Here is a 17,219-nt window from a genome sequence, read left to right as displayed (position 1 = left end):
AAAAGCAATATATACATGACAAGGATAGATATGATGTTTGTAGGACGCGATCGAGATTTGCAAGCAATGCGCAATTAACGGCACTATCATTAACCTTTCCGATTAGAATATTCATCGTGCACGTGGAATATTGCATCTAGCACAATGTAAAACGGATATCGACGACGGAGCATACGGTGGAATTGAAACGAACGTAATTAGATTCAGAGAAACAATTGTATTAAGGAACAATTGCGTAGTTCGTATACAAAAAAAAAAAAAGAAGGCAGAAATTTTCTCAGATAAAAATTTGTTTTAAAGTTTGCGATAAAAAAGAATTGATAATTAAAATTCGATTTTTCGCTAATAAAAATCTAATTTATTTAAAAAAAAAAAAAATTTGTGACATTCCGTAATAAATTGATCAAAGTTTATCGAATATAAAGTTTCGAAAGTGTAGGATCACTTCACTGCCATCGTAGGCGCGGAATATGAACCGGGGGGGGGGGGAGGGGGGAGGATAGAGAGCGCGAAAGATAAGGAAAAAAAAAATGATAGAAATTCTCATGCGGCTCTACACGGCGGATTATAAGAAATACCTGGCGCCGTTTCGCAAACTGTCTCAGTCGGATTTGCAACGTCGTTCATTGTTGCGCGAACTTTTGTCGTCTTCTAGTGTTCTACGAGGCGCCGATTGGCGGGCGCAACTAGATCGCGGGCCTGGGAAGATTGCAAAAGCAGGAATTCTTCGCGGCCGGCCAACAATGGAGCGGTCGCGATCGTCGAATCCGCTCCAGATTCACTGCGCCCGAGGAGACAGCGGGGCCCGCGCGAGTGTTCGCGCGACCCGCCTCTAATTGTCGTAATTAACTTGCCGCACTTTGCGCGTCGTACTTTCCTTCTCTCTCGATTTTAACGCGATAACGTGATTGAGAATGCGGACATGATTAAAGCACGATCGCAACAATCGACTGCTACTGCTAAATATTATCAAACATCTATCGGAGTATTCATCTCGTATTTAAATAAACATTCTTAGAAATATATAAAAATTTGGTGTGAGATTTGTTTTCCTCTTAAAAAAAAAAAAAAAAAAAAAAATTAACTACGAATATTTCTTAATGATATATCTTGATGAAGGTTGTGGTTAATTATTTTTAATTCGTTCTTACAAATATTATTTTTATTAATTATTCATGAAGATATAAATAATAAATTGCAATTTAGCCGTAAAGTAATGCTGAAGAAAGTAAAGAAGAATAAAAATATACATATATATATATATATATGAAAAATAAAATATCAGCCATTAAATATATTTTTAACATACATTTCTCTCATGTTTAAGACTCTTACGGTGAATACCATATTTATAATTCACAATCTTCATTTTTATTAAGAATTATTAATCTTTTTACTTTCTCCTAAAGATTCTTCTTCCTAACTTATAGATTTAACAACAAATTATTTTTAATATTTTGATTGTATCTCGAGAGCAAAAAAATCCGAGATTTCGTGCTCTTCTTCTCGACACCGATTCATTTTCTACGACACGTTATATATCAAGATATCCGACTGTTATCAGCATATCTTGCACAGCTCTCGCGCTACTCTTTTCGTTCTCTTTGTTTTTTTCCTCCCGCCATAATACTGTACGGCGTTTTGTCCCGGTTACTCTAACGGAATGGTGTCAGTTACATAAGGACCTCCTGCCGTGCCCAGAAGTGTCGGAGGGATTGCTAGAGAGGGAGATCGTCCGTTCCTAGAGGGGATAAACTGAGAAAAGGAGAGAGGATCCTCGGCGAGTGAGTAAAAAAGACCACACCGGCCAGAAAGAGAGGCATGAAATAGAGATTGAAAGAAAGGAGTGAGACAAAGAGAGGTCAGAGAAAGAATCGGATAGAGAGAATACTATAAGGGGGGAGACCCAATGAACGAGGAGACTGGACGAAAATCAACCAATTGCAAGTTGGTACCGCCATGGTATTTTTAAGAACCACCATGAGAGTGGGGAGGGGGGGGGGGGCGGCGAAGAGATAAAAAAAGTGAAAGTTTGCACCAAAGCTACGAGCAATCCTCCATCCCTTCTTTGTCAACCCCCCCCCCCTCCGTCCTTCACTCTTCCCTTCCACAATCGACGCTAGTCTCTCTTTCCTTCTCTCCATCTCGTTCAACATTCGCTCGATTTTCAACATTTTTTTTCTAGCCGATTATCATCTGCGTCACGTTTGATTCCAAGTTTCTTCTTCGAGAATAAGATTAATGTTCTATTCCATGTTCACTTTCTATCTGTCATTAATTCTTTCATGCTATCGTCTTGGATCATCCGCTATACAGCATCTTATAGCGCCAAAGAAAAAGCGCATCATCTTTTTTTAAATATAAAATATCTATTAATATCTATCATCGTGGTTTTATTATTAAGGATATCGGTAGAGAATTTAAAATCATGTCAAAAATCTTCGAACTTTGGATTTTTCCAAATGACATTTCGTCAATGATATATTCTATATGTACAACGTGTTTTATGGATAGAAAATTTTATGCCTAATGCACTTTATATATAGAGTGAATTATATATAACATCTTTATTTAATATTTCAGTAAATTTGAATTTTTAATATTATAAAAATATCAATCACCTCAATCAATCTGAATCACTAAATTGTATTTTTTCGCTACTAGAAGATATAATAGAAAATATTGTGAAACAAAACTGAAACACATCGTTATTTTTATATAACTTATGACAAAATATAATGATATTTTATAGAAAGAGCTAAAAAGAAACTTTATATATATATATAAATGTAACGGTATCATAATCGTTATATATTGATGTCAAATGCTTAAAATATTTTTTCCGCATATAACACTTTCCATAGCTTACGGGATACAATAGAGCGATACAGAAAAATAGGCATTTTCACCATAGGAATTAAAGAAACGGAATTATAAAAACGACGATACGTTTTTCGCGTGTGTGCCTTTCCCTTTCTCAAGTCGAGGTCGCCCGAGCGAAATCGAGTAACGAGATCAACGCCAACCTACTTCCGGCAGACATGCGGGCTACTCAGTAACCGCGACGTGCGAACTGTTTGTTCCTGTCAGCCAAGTAACTTCTCGATGAAGTCTCGGCATCGTCAGCGGGGCAAAGCGCGACGAAGCGAACGAACGACCACGGCACTCCATCGCGGCGCCCTCGATTTCACTTTCATTACGAGGCCGGCGCGAAGCGCTTCTCTCATTCACTCTCGTCCGTACGTATTTACGTACACGCGTACACGCATACTAATATATATATATATATATATATAATCGAGTACGTGCGTACTTAACCCCGAGGTTTGATTTTGTTATCATCGGTCTCTTGTTATCGTTCGTAAAAATAAATATGCGCCCTCACCGGGGAAGAAGTCAGCGAGAATTGAATCCCCTTTTCACAAAAACAAATCTGAATTTTGATATCTCAGAGTCGGAGTGCGAGAGAGGCAAACATTATCGTGGCGAGTTTAATAACAAAAAATTTAAATATCTACTTATCCGCTTTTTATTAATATATTTTTTTTTTTTTCGCATTAAGGCTTCACCGGAACAAGCCTCTGAAAAATAGTGCTAAAATTTCCTTAATTATAGGAAAAGCGAGACCCTCGATGCGAAAATCATAATGCGTATGCGTTAACAATCACAATACGCCATTTAATAGTTGCGGATATACTTCTATTTTTGTAGAAAAATTCTTTCTGGCTTAATAGCGCGCATTCGATTGTACCATAAACAGTGCTTAGGACATGTCAATTGGTACGCGATCATATACATCGTTGATGCGCTCCCCAACTTCGACCCTTAAATCTTTGTTACTTTATATACAACCGAATTTTAAAGTTAGCGCATCGTAAATCCGTCCAATGGATTATCCAATACATAGAATTGGTTGAAAAAAATTCTTGGGTTTAAAGTTCTCTCTATTATGTTTTTTTCCACTATTTCATTCCTCCGTACCACAGAATTTTACAATCGTCATCGAGGGTAATGTGCGATAAATAACAGTTCTTTGTCAGCATGCCAAAAGCGGCACTTTTCGCCAAGTCAGTTAAACATTATTGACGTAATATCATTAAATTCGCGAGTGTCGTAATCTAATTGCAGATAGAAATTTTGCGCCAGCTACAGCGTTAAATTGGGTTCGAAGAAAACCGCGCTTGAAATACAACTTCTAATACTAAGTAATATTATCGTCTATAATGCTAATAAAGAGATTTTTATATTTACAGCGGTTTTCTACTTATTCTTTTTTTCACAGATATTTAAAAATTTCCAGATAATTTTACAGTATACATATATGTCAATTCAGAATATTAATGTCATAAATAGTTTCTTCATAAATAATTAAATAAATAATTTTATATATACATATAATATAAAATTTGATTTAAAACTTATAGAGAATATGCATAACATTTTAAACATTTTCTTCCACGAAAAATATTTCCGTTACCGCAAACTGCAAGAAAATATACTATATCTTTGTTTAGCTCGATTCGTATTTTAAATAATTAAGTTATTAAAATATAATTAGGAAAACATTAATCTCCTTCGGTAAAACGGGCTTAAATATTTATTTCTGAAGCGTTATACGATTAACATAAAAGCATATTTCTTGTTCGAGCACGACATCAATTATATTTTCGATATAATGCGTTCCAATAATTCAATATATGTTCGTAGAGAAGAGTATTATTAATTTGTCTAAATTTAATTCGATAATAAAAAATAATTTTGCAAAAATTTGTAATCTATTTGAAATAATTCTACAGAAGAATTGTTATATGAGTATGAAAAATATAATGTAATAAATATAATTAATAAATGTGTAATAATAAATATTTGATTTTGTTCACGGGATAATAAAGTAAAAATAATTTTTAATCTCCAAACAACTTCAACGTTTTAACAAACGATATACTTTATCGATACATATTTAGAGAGCAGTTTCAATCTTCTGTACGTTGTCTTCAGATAACAGTAAATTGTTTCACTGCGCGAAATTTTTTCTTATCGACAAATAGTCGGCGCAATAATCTCAGATAAAGTCTTTTACAACTACTGAAACGGAAATTGTTCTAGGTAAAACCGAGCGCTGAGCGAGTTTTATTATTGTAACAAAAAATATATGTTTTTTAATATATTGTTTTAAACATTCTTAAACATGTTTGAAAAAACTTATAGAGACATTATAAATTAGATATATAATATTCTGCGAGTTTAATATTCGCGAATAGCGTTAATTAATTCATTTGAAATTTTCTAAACATGGGATGACGATTAAAAAGTAATAACGTATAACGTAATATAATAATAAAGTAACTCTCAAGATATTGTATGGAAACATGATGTCAACGAATTCATTAATGCTATCCCAGCCTTTTATCCGACTTGAACTGCCGATACCGCTATTGTATTAGTAAATAGCAAAGCATTTGTTTTGAATGGAAATACCCGCTGTAAATTTCACGTGCTTACGTGTTGATTATTGCGCGATCAATACCAATATGAATATTATAAATGAGAAGATTATGCTGTATGCTATAACCATTCTAACGTATTATCAATGTACCATATATACATTTTTAATGATTATATAAAATATTTAATATTCTTCTTCTCCAATTATATAAGTGATTCAAAATCAAGCAAAAATTCTATTAACAGACAATCGTCCTAAAAAAATATTTTTGAGATGAATGGAATTTTTTTACAAGTGAAACATATAATCATCGAATTTTTCAATATAACTCAGTTATTTAAAAAATTCAAACTTGATTAGCAGAACTCGCTGAAAATATTTTCACTGTCTTACTAGTTAATATTAAATATCAGATTTATCGGATATGATTATCTGAAATTTAATATCAAATACATTTCAAATTTAATTAGTATTCACATTTTATCCTTGAGGAGCCGTAGCTAAATTGGATGGCGATCGGGAAAGGGTGTTTGAGATTCTTTCTAATAATAAAACCAACAAAAACACAAGATCCGTGTCTAATACGGTATACTGATGTTTTAGGAAGGAGATGGCGAGAAGGGGGCGTCGAGAGGGATCGACATAATCGGTGAAAGTAACGTGCACACTACCTTGGCCTTAAGTTAACGGATAAACGAAGTATGTACAGGCCGTCTTAACGGCCTGTATTCCATAACGGGGCATGTAACGTAACGTCACTGTATCTCGCTTTTACCGCAGGCGCGGACACTCCACATACGAGCCCGCTTCCATCAAAGTGGGTTGTTTCGCGAAGCAAGATTCATATGCGGATTCGTTTTGAGCTTACAATATGTATATATTTCCTTTGTTCGAAAACAAAGGCCAAGGCCGTCGTCGTCATCATCGTCGTCGATGTTGACGTCGTCGGAACTGTGCGGCGAAGAACTCAACGGCGTCAACATAATGCGATTTGTAGTATCCTCTCATCTAAATATATGCTACGATTACGAAATAGGATATACAAAATGATAAGTACGCTATAAAGCGCAATCGAGATTTAAAAAAAAAAAAAATAAATAAAGAGGAGTTGGACGAATTATAAAATGTAATTTCATAATTTCCCAAATTTTTTTTTTTTTTTTTCCAATTAATACTATCTTTCTTGAAACTTAATATGGCAGATAAGATGCCATATTAGAGGAATTAAATCAATATTTTGATACTACTGAAGCGTATATGTTGTAAGCTTCTTAATCATAGCCCGTCACGTTCCATCGTTTGATTTAGTAAAGCTGTTTCTATTGATTAACAAATCTCTCGTTTGGATTCTGATGCAGAAAGAGCAATCCGATACGTATGCGACCGCGTGCATGATATCTACAAGGTATGACATCGATATATCGCTAGTAATGCCGTAACCTTGACTCTGGCTAGCCAAGCAGCTGGCTGCTAGGCCAGGAATAAGCTCAATGCGCGGTTACCATGTTCCGCTGCTAATATTAGCGGACGCAGTTGTATGTATACTACGAGTGACCGAATGACCGACGCTCGTTGCATCCATCTCACAATTTTCTTCTCGGAAATCGCGATCTGAATAGGAAATAAGACGAGAACGAGATCCCAAGGGAAGAATTGGAAAAAAAAACGATTTATTGTGAGCAAATGTAAAAGAAAGTACACGAGAAGAGACGATTAATTCTTAAATGCATAAACTTTTGTTGTCGATATAAAAAAATAATAAATCTGATAATTCTGATTTAAATCGTACCGAGACGAACTATATCACACGAGATAATTGTAATCAGTAAAAATAGTCTTACCAGTTAGAGAGTTAGACGATAAGTTATACATATATTAATAAAAAATAAGAGAAAACTATTTATATAAAAATAAATAACATTTTTCGAAACTATTGATTAAAGCAAATGAAAATCAAGTAAAGTAAAGTATATAATCGAAACTTATCACAAAAGTTGATGATTCAGATAGACGCAATAATATACAAGAAAGTTTTGCGTAGCGTTAGGGTATTCCGAGCACATGTCAATAGTTTGCATACATAAGAACTGATTCAATCTTACATAATACACTCATGATCTCAGTAGCACACACAAAATGCAAGAAAATGCAAATCATTATCTATCGTAATAATAAAAAATATTTTTTCCTCACAATCGATATTTACAAATATCGAAGAAAGTTAACGCAAAGCAGTTATCATTATCTAGAATAAAACGAGTCGTGCGACTGATGTAATGGAATATAACTTATAAACTGATATATGTAAACGTTTTATATACATATTTTACGAATGGAATCGTCGGGGAAGGTCAGAGGATGTCGTCTGTGCGGGCCGACAGAATATATCCGCTAATTATATTGTCTTATGCCGCACATAATCTATCGTTCATTACGAACAAAGGTCAAAAGTGATTCATTCGATCATATTCTTGTTCCATTCTTCCAAGTAAAATGATGAAAATTTTTTTTATTTTTTCCACATTTCTACCAATTTCTGAGGACGTGTTTAAAAGTTAATACGCGCGTATATTTATCGTATAATCAGAAATCGTTACTAAATATAATTTACTTGTTTCGTTTACATTGAACTTGCCACAATTTTAATGTATCTGATAAAGTTATTTTCCATAAGTTAGATAAACACTGTTATAATTCATCTGTTTTGAGATTAGTTATTGGAGCAGGTCATCATCACAGATTCACTCTCTATTACCGTTACATTGAAAATAATGTCTTATCAACCAAATTATGGAAGAGACGATATCTCGTGACATGATGGGGCACGAACAATCCTCTATCGTAAACAATATTACCACGATATACGTCCAGTCTTTTTGTTCGCAAGTAACACATTATTAGATTTGCTAAGAGTATACGTGTATGCGAAACAAGGGATGAAGTAAAATACGATGAAAATATTTGTTTTGTTTCGTAAAATATAATTGACATTTATTCATATCAATTTGCCTTAAAGAAATTTCTTTATCACGGTATAAATTTTTCTAAAGTTATAGTTTGAAATTCTCCCTCTCTCTCTCTCTCTCTCTCTCTTTCATGAGCCTAATATAAAATATTTTGAGAGTTGCATCAAATGCCTTTTTTATTTCTTGCATCGCATATATGCCGAAAATTGAGTCATGTTAGGTTGAATCGAAATAATAGAATATATAATAATAATATATTTATATTGATAAATTGATATAATATAATAATAATAATAAATACTACATAATATAATAATATATATTATATATTCTTATATTATATAATATATATTATTATATTATATAGTCTTTATTATTATTATATACAATATTAATATATAATATGATATAATAATAAATTGATTATAGCGTTTGATTAAGTAAACAAGTAATAGATAATGTATCAAAGAAGATTCTTCCTTTATCTCATTGAAATGTATTTTGTTTTGAGTTTTGCTAATTTTATCTAATAGATCTTTTTTTATTTTGTATTATCGTGAAATCTCACCGTTACGTCGATTTGAAATTGCATCGCGAATGCGTCTTTCTGAAACGAATGGCTGATGCAACCTAAAGAATACTTTCCAAGGGACATCGATGCATGTAATCGACGATATTTGCGAAGGAACGCGGGGCACAGAGGAGAAGATCAGCCCTCGAAAAAGGGGTTGCTCCGCGACGCAATACGACGCGACGCCTTCGTCGCGAAGTGGCTTCTCGCAGGCGGCTTTATCGCGCGAGTTATCGCTGACGACTGCGGCGACGATAGGCGTCGAGACGAAGAAGAGGGGAGCATCTCACGCAATGATTAAGGAGAAACTGGACGGATTAATTACGTCAAAGGTTAATAAATCTCATACATTTTGGGATTCATGAAATTGAACATTACGCACATAAAACACTTTTAGTCCTTTAAAATATAAAATTGATAATTAATTTGTGAGTTAAAGCGAAAATTTGTCCCGTAGAACATAATTTAATATGTAAAAAAAAATCATAAATATTATGTTACATTAAATTAATTATTTTGTAGTGATCGTATCACGAAAATTTTATAATGACTTATAATGACACAAAAATTCATGAAAATAGAAAATTTTAATTCTACAGGGCGAATCTCTTTACTTTAGCTCACAAATTAATTATTAATTTTTAATTTTGAAATGCTAAAGGTGTACTTTCTTGCGCACAATCATGTTTATGAATAATAATCTCGAAATGTATTAGATTTATTAACTTTTGACATAGCCGATCCGTTCAGTTTCTCCTTTGGAGGAGCGCTGAAGAAAACGAAAAAGAGCAAAAATACGGTAACGATAATCCCCGGAGAGCTACTTGTTACTAGAAGCTTACTGACGCAATGAAAATGAGCAATAGCCATCGCAGGGGTTCCACGTTGGATCGTTGTTATTGCCGTTTTCCTGCCTATTGCCCCTACCTCCTGCAAACATCCCCCGCGCTACCCCGAGACCCCCCGGGGACTGATAAACATTCGTCGCCTTTGAACTCTCTTCCGCGAGATCACGCAACGTGCATTTTATCGCCGCTCAAAATTATCATGGATCGACGTCAAACATCACGTATGCGATCTCTCCTGACGATGCTCGATGATGAAATCTTGATACGTAATTGCTTGTTGTTATTATGAATTCAAAAATGTCTGAATCTGCTGGTAAAGAAAAAGGAAAAAAGTGAGACGAGATACTTATACGCATCTTGCACTTTAGGATTTTTTCGACCGCAAAACGCTATCAATAAGACGTCAGTTAATAATATCGAAATATATCTATTTGCGTGTATGTATCGTAAATATAATACAATGTGTATTAAATTTCTCCTAATTCTAAATGCATGAAAAGGACATGGAGAATTATGCAAGCGTGTTATATTTAATAATAATAAAAGGAACATGAAAGATAATTTTAATATAATATACTAAGCAAATTAACATCCTAATCAACCCCAAATTAATTAAATTAATCTCCTATCAATTTCTGATTCCGCAATTAAATATGTATTATTTACTCTATTTTCTAGTAAAACGATATACCGATAACGATACTCGATGTTCACCCCTGTTGTTTCTTAAGTAAGATATACGCATTATATTTTCTAGCGTTATGATAATCATTTGATACAGAATTTATTCTCCGCGCGAACTATCGCATAATTATACAATAATATTTGTATTAGCGAGACTTTCATTAAAGAAACGTGCGTCAATATGTATTATCTGCACAACATAGCATGTCACAAGCGACATAAATTACATCACACCATTGCAAACGTGAAAATAAAAATATCCAATTCTTGGGGCAGCATTTACTAAATTAGGTTTTACGATATCTCTTGTATAATATACAATGATAAAAATAATACTAAACTTTTAAGCGAGAAAATTATTTTTTTATATTATTGATAGAGAGAGAAAAAGAGAGAAAGAGAGAGAGAGAGAGAGAGAGAGAGAGAGAGAGAGAGTGTAAATACTTTTTATTTAGAATAGTTAGATTAAATTAAAGATTTAAAAAAAAAATTATTTTATTACTAAATTATATTAAATTATTGTCACGCATTATTTATTTTATATCTAAAATGTAATTATAAAAGTAATGAAAAATCTCTGTGGTTTATTTTATAATATGCGCGCAATAAAAGAATCTTGATAATAATTTATCTAATTGATATGTAAGTAATTATTCGTACGATACGTTACGTTTTAAAAATAATTAGCATTTGATTTGCATAAGGAAAAATGGTTGCAAGAGATATAACGGTATATTTTTGGATAGAAAATAAAATGATAATCTCGTGCTTTCGATAATTCTTATCCGCGTTGTACGATAACTTTCAGCCTGAATATAATTAATCGTCTATTCTCTCGTATATCTCGCGCTTCTTTCACGTCTGCACTTGTATCTTTACTTTACGCCTTGACCCAAAGCATCGATATCGACTCCGTCCGGTGATTATGTCCGAGCGTTGACAAATAATTTTTCAAAAATTTTTGGATAAAAACTGCAGAATTTAACATCGATAAGCCAACTGCAGAATTTATGCATTTATAAATACCCGATGCGTCTCGCTTATTTACGACGATCGATATCAAACTTCCTTTTAAAAATTCCTTATCATCGAGACTCTAACTTGTTTAAAAAAAAAAAAAAAAAAAAAAAGTTTATCATCGAATATTCTATTGCGTTGCGTGTATAAATATCGATACCAAAAATGCTTAACCACTTCCTTCAAATCCTAAGTCATAGAATGGACGTTTTCTAATCTCGTCGTATCAAACTCTTCGATATGGTGTCGATCGGAAACAAATCGAATTCTAGTGAAGTCCTGAATTCGCATCGAAATGGAAAGTTGGCAGAATTCAGCCGGTTTGCGCGTGCCCGATGCAATCATTCCAAGAATGCTTGTTCGCGCAAACGATGACCATACAAATTCCGGAACGCACTCCGACCCCTCGCACGCATCTACAATACCTTCGCTCAAAGTAGGTTACGGTTCTTGCCGTTTCCTCGTAAAACCCTCTACATGCACGCTAGCACATCTACTTTTATAAGGTCCACTCCGTGCCCACGTGTTCCTCCCGTAGGCACACGCTTGTGGACGGTATGTCGAGTCAGCACCGGCCGGGATTTCGACATGAATCTCGAGGTATTCCCTGATGTGGGCTACCGCTAATCGAACGCAGCTACTTCGCGTCATCGTCGCTTCGATTGTCCTTGACGTTTAAATACAATTGTGGATGCGAAGCATTACGTGTCCCATTGTACACTGACATCTTCGTTTGCATTATTATCCCAGCGAAAGCGATTTCTTAAAAAATCTTCCGTTTATTTATTTATTTACTTAAATTGTTTTTTAGAGAAAAGAATTAAAATATGTTTCCGTCAAAGAAATCAAGTTTCATCCTCTAAATGTAATAATGTGCGATGTACAAGATAAATGTGCGATATGAGAAGCAAAATAAAATTCTGATTAATATTCCTCCGTGATTAATATTTTTAGCGTTCGAGATGCTGTTTATATATATATATATAACGAAATTGATGTAATAATGACCCTAATGATTATTTAATTAGATCATTGTATCTTATAAAATTAGTACTAATTAATTGAGCTTTAATTATGCGATCGTTTTGCATCGTTTTGCATCGCTCTCCCTCTCATTTTCAATCTCAATACTCTTCTCAACTCTTGACTAAAACAAATGTCATTCTATTCTCATTTTCGTGAAGTGGAGCAAAACACCGCGTCGTGTAAATGTACGTAACCGCTAGATAGACGTGCAGGTAAGTAGCGCGCGTTATCTAACAAACCGCGAGAGCGAGCGCACAAGAACCAGTCGCTTCGCGATGAAAGGGAAATTCTCTGCCTTTTGCCCCGCTTAGCGATCCGCGGAGATCACGATGCGGTTCCGGTCGTTGATCCTAAGTATTCTCTCGCCGAGCGATCAGCTGCAAGAGTTTATCCTCCCCGCGTGTGAATCCGACGTGCACCACTACTATCGTACCATTACTACTACATACTACTGCCACTACTTATCTCGGCTCCACCGCTCACCTTCACCTCGTCTCTTACTCAACGATCATGCGCGGACCCCGAGTCTTTCTACCCCCGTTGCATAATCGCCGCGCGCGATCATTACCGAGTCGAATCGTCACTCGAGCGGAATAAGTGCGCGCTGGATCGAAGCGCGTCGCATTTTATGCCAGCGCACCGTCGTCGCATCGGCTGTCGGGTCCGAAGTTCACGATGGCCAAAGTGAACCCGTGACATTTCAAGCGAACATCGGGGGGGAGTCTCTCGAACCTTGATTAAATCTCAATTCTTCATATTTTTACGGAAAAAAAAATGCGAATACTTCATCACTAAATGAGCATGAGAGCAATTTTGTGCATTTAGAGAGCGTTTAAAGTCGCATTTTTAAGAAGCCTGTATTATTATCGATTGGCAAAGAAAATGCTACCATTTCGAGAATGGATATGGGCACATGCATGCGATAAAGTTTAAAATATTGTACTTTAGATAAACAAAATTACCATGACGGGCGTTTTAGCCCGTCTCATGCGCTTTAAAAAAACTATGTAATGTACGAACGAATTATATTATAAAACGGAGTTTTTAAAATGTTCCACGTGTCGACGAATGACACGAGCTACCCATTACAACAATTACTCTCCCCGTTTCTCCCTGTTTTCGAAAATTACTAATATGGCAACTTTTGCTTATGCATATGCTGTTTAGGGTTAAGATATCGCGTCGATAAGCGGTCAAAGCGGTATCGGCATCGCGCGCTTATCAGGCCCCGTTTAGGTGCCAGCTGTCAAGGTCTTATCATTTTCCCGTGTTAGTCGGCTCGTTAGGCTCGCTCGTATTAATAAAAAATATCAACGTTTTCACGTTGACCGTTTCGCGTCTTTATCGCCGCCGACATCGACGTTGACGACGGCGTCCTTGCGCGAAATGAACGTTGAACCCCGTCGATGAGAAATAACGATATAACGGCACAGCCTCTCGACATCTCGCGATTTCACGTGAATCATCCGTCGTTTATACATATGTATATTGTCGGTATGTAAAACCGATTATTGTTCGCTCGTGTGTGTCTCGATGTCAAGATAATAGGATAATGCGCGAAGCATGCTTAAATAATAACAGTATACAAATCATTCATTACGACTTTTCGTAGAAATCGCCATTCGAATTAATAACAGAAGTTATATAATTATTTTATTAAGATGCTATCAAAATCAATAGGCTAATATAAATAGGCTAATATAAATGAATAGGAGATAAATATACAGGGTGTCCCCAATTTAAATGGCAAAACTTCAGGAGCGTGTAGGGGACCGAAAAGCTAAGACAGAAAGTCCTTTAGAGGTTTGCTCCAGAGTCTTTACTCCATTTTGAAGAAAATCACAAAAAAAGAAACAAAACAAGTTTTCGTTTTTTTACTTATTTATTTACGTTTTATTTATGTTAACATCTATTTAATGCAGATATTGTTCAAAATGTTGCCCTCTCGCAGCAATGCAAGCGTTACATCTAGCACTGACCTCATTAATTGCAGCTAGACAGCTGTTCTAGTGATATTTGGTGCGCTGTATCTATGATTCGGTCTCTTAATCGCTCTCTTGAATCGATTGGCATCGTAAAGGATAACATCGAGTGTTTACATATGTAAGGAACCTTGAAGCAGAAAGTTTATTCGGTGCCAATCGACTCGAGAGAGCAACTGACAATGAGAGATTGAATTTTTGCGATTTTCTCTAAAATGGAGCAAAAACGAGCAAACCTCTAAAGGACTTCTCGTCTTAGTTTTTCGATCCCCTACACGCTCTTGAAGTTTTGCCATTTAAATTGGGGACGCTCATCTATGTCTGTGCGCGTATATGTTTGAGCCACTGGATGTTATTTCGTATAATCTCTTTCACATTCAAAGAAATCTGATAAAATTGTTGATATACTAAAGAGCAAATTTTAATCCTATCAACTTTTGGTCAAGAGTCAATCCATATAATATAAATATTGATTTCTCTTGTAAAGAAGCGGTAGAAAGCAATAGAAATTTTAGATTTTAGTATAACAAAAGTATTGTAAAGTACGAAAACATGTTTTGATCACAACGTGAACCATATGACATCATCATCAAACGCTTTCTTGTTTGCTTTGCGATGCATATTATGCATGTTTTTCTGTAAAGGTCATGATCCTTCTAAAAAGACATGCGTTCAAAACAGGCATAGACTCCATCATTTCTATTATCTCTCTATTTCTCTACTCACATATTTGACTTTCAATTGCGATAGTTAAGTTTACGATTGTCATAATAAGTAAGTATAAATGGCATTACATATCACTATAATACGTCAAGAGAAAAAAAAAAAAATGTTTTTCTAATAAAGTAACAAAAGATAGAGAATCACCACATATGAAATTATAAAATATGAAAAAAGCAATCTTCAATAATAGAAGATAGGATGTAAAACTAAAATATATCAATTGCGTTACCTCTAATTATTAAACGCAGTCACATATTTTGCGCTTGTTTTCTTTTACATTTTATTTATAAGTAGGCTTATGCATAATTCAGATAGGGGAAAAAAAAAAATAACTGAAAGACTACGCAGAAAGAAACAACGAATTACTAATCAAAGTTAGATAAGCTTGACAATATATCTTAATCTGGGCGACTGATTAGTTTTAAGCTAATTATAAGTAAGATAATTGTAAAATCTCGATTGCGAAAATCGAGAAACATCTTGGCACATATTCGCAGCCTAACACAAAATGTATTGTCATTAATCTCTCAGTTCCGTATTGTGTAACGCGATCCAATTGACGCACGCGAGAAAGCGAACGAATTGACGGATCGGCACAGGATGTGATTTAAAGCGCGCACAATCTCGAGTTATCTAAATCTCGCGTGGCACTATCGACCCTATGGCGACTCTCGAGAGAGCCGCACATACTAAAATATATTTATCTAATTTAACGGATATCTTATGGTGCGTTGCGCAGAGCGTGACATCTCTTCGCGTGATATCTTTTTCGGAGCGACGCAGTTAGACGCAGTTAGATATAATTTCTCGATTAAGTAATTTGCAAAATTAATTGTGTCGATATAATTGCCTGTTAAATCTTAAATAACTTTAAAATCTTGAACGTGCACCAGCATCAATACTAGTCAAAATGAGAGTTCAATCTATACGAAGGATATAAACAAAAGAATTTTGATTTATCATTTTACTGATATTTATATTAAAAATTATAATTTATATGAATAACAGAAATAAAGTATTAGTCTTTATTTAGAAATTAAATACGCGTTTATGTAAATAAAAATTTAAAACAATCATCATTTAAAATATTTTTTTAAATGCTGTAAATATACAGGGTGTTTACGAAATACTTGGACGATCTTACTTTTGGGGGAGGGGGGGGGGTGAGTTCTCCACGCAAAAACAAGAAAAAAATATCATATAAAATATAAATATATATGTCTAGAAATGCCTGGTTTATGAGTCATCGAAAGATTACATTCGATTCAGTACCATAGCCTGACCTAAATCTATCATATTTTTATTTGTGGTAATAACAGCCCTAATTTATACAATTGCAACTTGAAATCGCAAATGAAGAGACGCTTCACCAACGCGTCGTAGATGCCTGCAAAACCATTCGCGACTGTCAGGGGATTTTTGAAAGTGTACGACAGTATGAGCATTTGTTATGAATTGTGAGTAGATGAACGATTAAACTGAAAATGTATTATATTGTCATGTGTCATTAGTAGATATATTTTGTCAATTTTTGTCGAAATCTTTCGATTATAACTCATAAATATCAGACGTTTCCGAACATATGTTTATATGACATTTTTTTCTTGTTTTAGAGAATTTATTCCCGAAGTTTGTCTAAGTATTTTGTAAACACTCTGTATTATATGCAATACAATTAACATATTTGGAAAATTAAATATATTGTTGAATTCTTTTTGATTCATTTTTATCAATTCGCCTCAAGGTTAAGGAACTTAAATTTGGATCAATTTTCTCAAGTTTTTACAATATTCTTATTGAACACATCGTTGTTAAAAGGATAATTCGAGATTATCTCGTAATTGTGTATCAATGCTTTCGCTAATTATAATCCGATTGACGACAATGACGTTGACGAGGAAAGCTGAAGCGGGAATGATGAAGCGCGTATTTATCGTTATCAGTGCGTTCTTCGCT

General features: G+C 34.5%; 1 protein-coding gene and 1 long non-coding RNA gene across 3 annotated transcripts in view; one reads left to right on the top strand and one right to left on the bottom strand.

Moving 5' to 3' along the window:
• Positions 1-17,219, bottom strand: part of LOC138944720 (uncharacterized) — a 175,734-nt gene that overhangs the window by 81,570 nt on the left and 76,945 nt on the right. The window lies entirely within an intron of this gene.
• The window catches only part of LOC138944719 (cilia- and flagella-associated protein 276), a 111,110-nt gene that overhangs the window by 80,760 nt on the left and 13,131 nt on the right, over positions 1-17,219 (top strand). Inside the window, exon 3 of one of the 2 annotated variants that reach the window (XR_011448855.1) lies at positions 6,050-6,537. The exons of the other annotated variant lie outside the window; for it this stretch is intronic. The gene's annotated coding sequence lies outside the window, so the exon portion shown is untranslated. Of the gene's footprint in view, positions 1-6,049; positions 6,538-17,219 lie in introns of those variants that run through there. 2 annotated transcript variants of the gene reach the window in all.

Source organism: Polyergus mexicanus, unplaced genomic scaffold, assembly GCF_030449975.1.
Source record: "Polyergus mexicanus isolate NDT 795.1 unplaced genomic scaffold, iyPolMexi1.0 SCAF_2, whole genome shotgun sequence".
NCBI classification, from domain to species: Eukaryota; Metazoa; Arthropoda; class Insecta; order Hymenoptera; family Formicidae; genus Polyergus; species Polyergus mexicanus.
This window is presented reverse-complemented; position numbering and strand designations above follow the sequence as displayed.